Below are 5000 nucleotides of genomic sequence, written 5' to 3' on the forward strand. Positions count from 1 at the left end.
ATCGGAAAGGCCTAGCCGTCCGCCGTGGGGTGCGTTCGCTCGGGCTCGGCCAGCCGCGTCGATGGGTGCCGGAACGGTGCGGCTGCGCTCCGGGAGTGCGGAGATACGGCCTGTCAAGTTTCGTCCCGGAAGTCTGGATGGAGCTAAATCCGAAGCCGTTTGCGGGAAATTAGTTCCAGGGCTCGGCGACCGAAGTCAAATCCGTCCCGCCAACTTGACACTTGTCATTTCTGTCCTTGGGGGTTGGCGGGGTACCTGCACAGAGGTAGGAGGTGGCTGATCGAGAATTGGTGAGTTTTCCAAAGTCACGTCTCGAGCCTCCAGGTCTGCAGAGACCGACCAGGGCTGCCGCCCAACCGACTATTCACCCTTTTTGGGCGGGAATTTTTTCCATTTTTGTCCATTTTTCGGGTTTTTGGTCGGGCTTCAAAAACGGCAGCCCGAGGCCTGGCAGAGGCCGGGGCATGTCCCCGGTCGCGCCAGGCGGCTCGCGCGACCCGATTAGGCCCCGAAAGGAGTCGGGAAATCGGCAGACCTGCCCGAGTTCAGCCCGGGGGAGGCGGGGGGCAGGTCGGTTCGGCTCAAATCATTAACCAAAGCCGAGACTTGGTCTCGCTGGCGCAACCGAAGTGCCAGGCTGGATAACTCATTAACCAGAAGGCGGCTGGAGGCAGGCAGGGCTGATGGCTGAGGCCGGGTGGAGGCCACCCGCGGCCGGGAAAGTCAAAAGTCCCGTTGTGTGGAAGTCTATGAGGTCAGATTCGGCCGCCTTACCGGGCCTGCGGTTGATGGTTTCCCGCTTGGGCAAGCGAGTCGGCCCGGCAAAGTGGCCACTTGCATTTTCTGGCAAGTGTCTGCGAACAACGTTAATGAGTTGAACCTCGGCAATTGTCGGAAGTCCCGATGAAGAAATGAAAATGCCCCTTTTGCGGGGATTTGGATGCTCATGGCCGGCAGCAGGTGGCCCGACGCCCCGCCAACTTGACACTTGTCATTTCTGTCCTTGGGGGTTGGCGGGGTATCTGCACAGAGGTAGGAGGTGGCAGAATCGAGACTTGGTGAGTTTTCCAAACAAACGTCTCGAGCCTCCAGGTCTGCAGAGACCGACCAGGGCTGCCGCCCAACCGACTATTCACCCTTTTTGGGCGGGAATTTATTCCCTTTTTGCCCATTTTTCGGGTTTTTGGTCGGGCTTCAAAAGCGGCTGCCCGAGGCCTGGCAGGTGCCGGGGCATGGTCCCCGATCGCGCCAGGCGGCTCGCGCGACGCGATTAGGCCCCGAAAGGAGTCGGGAAATCGGCAGACCTGCCCGAGTTCAGCCCGCGGGGGCGGGGGGTAGGTCGGTTCGGCTCAAATCATTAACCAAAGCCGAGACTTGGTCTCGCTGGCGCAACCGAAGTGCCAGGCTGGATAACTCATTAACCAGAAGGCGGCTGGAGGCAGGCAGGGCTGATGGCTGAGGCCGGGTGGAGGCCACCCGCGGCCGGGAAAGTCAAAAGTCCCGTTGTGTGGAAGTCTATGAGGTCAGATTCGGCCGCCTTACCGGGCCTTCGGTTGATGGTTTCCCGCTTGGGCAAGCGAGTCGGCCCGGCAAAGTGGCCACTTGCATTTTCTGGCAAGTGTCTGCGAACAACGTTAATGAGTTGAACCTTGGAAATTGCCGGAAGTCCCGATGAAGAAATGAAAATGCCCCTTTTGCGGGGATTTGGATGCTCATGGCCGGCAGCAGGTGGCCCGACGCCCCGCCAACTTGACACTTGTCATTTCTGTCCTTGGGGGTTGGCGGGGTATCTGCACAGAGGTAGGAGGTGGCAGAATCGAGACTTGGTGAGTTTTCCAAACAAACGTCTCGAGCCTCCAGGTCTGCAGAGACCGACCAGGGCTGCCGCCCAACCGACTATTCACCCTTTTTGGGCGGGAATTTATTCCCTTTTTGCCCATTTTTCGGGTTTTTGGTCGGGCTTCAAAAGCGGCTGCCCGAGGCCTGGCAGAGGCCGGGGCATGGGCCCCGATCGCGCCAGGCGGCTCGCGCGACCCGATTAGGCCCCGAAAGGAGTCGGGAAATCGGCAGACCTTGCCGAGTTCAGCCCGCGGTGGCGGGGGGCAGGTCGGTTCGGCTCAAATCATTAACCAAAGCCGAGACTTGGTCTCGCTGGCGCAACCGAAGTGCCAGGCTGGATAACTCATTAACCAGAAGGCGGCTGGAGGCAGGCAGGGCTGATGGCTGAGGCCGGGTGGAGGCCACCCGCGGCCGGGAAAGTCAAAAGTCCCGTTGTGTGGAAGTCTATGAGGTCAGATTCGGCCGCCTTACCGGGCCTTCGGTTGATGGTTTCCCGCTTGGGCAAGCGAGTCGGCCCGGCAAAGTGGCCACTTGCATTTTCTGGCAAGTGTCTGCGAACAACGTTAATGAGTTGAACCTCGGAAATTGCCGGAAGTCCCGATGAAGAAATGAAAATGCCCCTTTTGCGGGGATTTGGATGCTCATGGCCGGCAGCAGGTGGCCCGACGCCCCGCCAACTTGACACTTGTCATTTCTGTCCTTGGGGGTTGGCGGGGTATCTGCACAGAGGTAGGAGGTGGCAGAATCGAGACTTGGTGAGTTTTCCAAACAAACGTCTCGAGCCTCCAGGTCTGCAGAGACCGACCAGGGCTGCCGCCCAACCGACTATTCACCCTTTTTGGGCGGGAATTTATTCCCTTTTTGCCCATTTTTCGGGTTTTTGGTCGGGCTTCAAAAGCGGCTGCCCGAGGCCTGGCAGAGGCCGGGGCATGGTCCCCGATCGCGCCAGGCGGCTCGCGCGACCCGATTAGGCCCCGAAAGGAGTCGGGAAATCGGCAGACCTGCCCGAGTTCAGCCCGGGGGGGGCGGGGGGCAGGTCGGTTCGGCTCAAATCATTAACCAAAGCCGAGACTTGGTCTCGCTGGCGCAACCGAAGTGCCAGGCTGGATAACTCATTAACCAGAAGGCGGCTGGAGGCAGGCAGGGCTGATGGCTGAGGCCGGGTGGAGGCCACCCGCGGCCGGGAAAGTCAAAAGTCCCGTTGTGTGGAAGTCTATGAGGTCAGATTCGGCCGCCTTACCGGGCCTTCGGTTGATGGTTTCCCGCTTGGGCAAGCGAGTCGGCCCGGCAAAGTGGCCACTTGCATTTTCTGGCAAGTGTCTGCGAACAACGTTAATGAGTTGAACCTTGGAAATTGCCGGAAGTCCCGATGAAGAAATGAAAATGCCCCTTTTGCGGGGATTTGGATGCTCATGGCCGGCAGCAGGTGGCCCGACGCCCCGCCAACTTGACACTTGTCATTTCTGTCCTTGGGGGTTGGCGGGGTATCTGCACAGAGGTAGGAGGTGGCAGAATCGAGACTTGGTGAGTTTTCCAAACAAACGTCTCGAGCCTCCAGGTCTGCAGAGACCGACCAGGGCTGCCGCCCAACCGACTATTCACCCTTTTTGGGCGGGAATTTATTCCCTTTTTGCCCATTTTTCGGGTTTTTGGTCGGGCTTCAAAAGCGGCTGCCCGAGGCCTGGCAGAGGCCGGGGCATGGGCCCCGATCGCGCCAGGCGGCTCGCGCGACCCGATTAGGCCCCGAAAGGAGTCGGGAAATCGGCAGACCTTGCCGAGTTCAGCCCGCGGTGGCGGGGGGCAGGTCGGTTCGGCTCAAATCATTAACCAAAGCCGAGACTTGGTCTCGCTGGCGCAACCGAAGTGCCAGGCTGGATAACTCATTAACCAGAAGGCGGCTGGAGGCAGGCAGGGCTGATGGCTGAGGCCGGGTGGAGGCCACCCGCGGCCGGGAAAGTCAAAAGTCCCGTTGTGTGGAAGTCTATGAGGTCAGATTCGGCCGCCTTACCGGGCCTTCGGTTGATGGTTTCCCGCTTGGGCAAGCGAGTCGGCCCGGCAAAGTGGCCACTTGCATTTTCTGGCAAGTGTCTGCGAACAACGTTAATGAGTTGAACCTCGGCAATTGTCGGAAGTCCCGATGAAGAAATGAAAATGCCCCTTTTGCGGGGATTTGGATGCTCATGGCCGGCAGCAGGTGGCCCGACGCCCCGCCAACTTGACACTTGTCATTTCTGTCCTTGGGGGTTGGCGGGGTATCTGCACAGAGGTAGGAGGTGGCAGAATCGAGACTTGGTGAGTTTTCCAAACAAACGTCTCGAGCCTCCAGGTCTGCAGAGACCGACCAGGGCTGCCGCCCAACCGACTATTCACCCTTTTTGGGCGGGAATTTATTCCCTTTTTGCCCATTTTTCGGGTTTTTGGTCGGGCTTCAAAAGCGGCTGCCCGAGGCCTGGCAGAGGCCGGGGCATGGTCCCCGATCGCGCCAGGCGGCTCGCGCGACCCGATTAGGCCCCGAAAGGAGTCGGGAAATCGGCAGACCTGCCCGAGTTCAGCCCGGGGGGGGCGGGGGGCAGGTCGGTTCGGCTCAAATCATTAACCAAAGCCGAGACTTGGTCTCGCTGGCGCAACCGAAGTGCCAGGCTGGATAACTCATTAACCAGAAGGCGGCTGGAGGCAGGCAGGGCTGATGGCTGAGGCCGGGTGGAGGCCACCCGCGGCCGGGAAAGTCAAAAGTCCCGTTGTGTGGAAGTCTATGAGGTCAGATTCGGCCGCCTTACCGGGCCTTCGGTTGATGGTTTCCCGCTTGGGCAAGCGAGTCGGCCCGGCAAAGTGGCCACTTGCATTTTCTGGCAAGTGTCTGCGAACAACGTTAATGAGTTGAACCTTGGAAATTGCCGGAAGTCCCGATGAAGAAATGAAAATGCCCCTTTTGCGGGGATTTGGATGCTCATGGCCGGCAGCAGGTGGCCCGACGCCCCGCCAACTTGACACTTGTCATTTCTGTCCTTGGGGGTTGGCGGGGTGCCCGGAGATTTTCGGGAACACGATTTTCAGAACATTTTTACGACAGCGGGTACACTTTGAAAGCGCCCGAAAAGTGATGCTTTGCTGAAAGGTGCTCAATCTCAGGAAAGAGACCTTTGAAAAGAGCACTTGGAAAG

This window comes from Pristiophorus japonicus, unplaced genomic scaffold, assembly GCF_044704955.1.
Source record: "Pristiophorus japonicus isolate sPriJap1 unplaced genomic scaffold, sPriJap1.hap1 HAP1_SCAFFOLD_1393, whole genome shotgun sequence".
Lineage (NCBI taxonomy): Eukaryota > Metazoa > Chordata > Chondrichthyes > Pristiophoridae > Pristiophorus > Pristiophorus japonicus.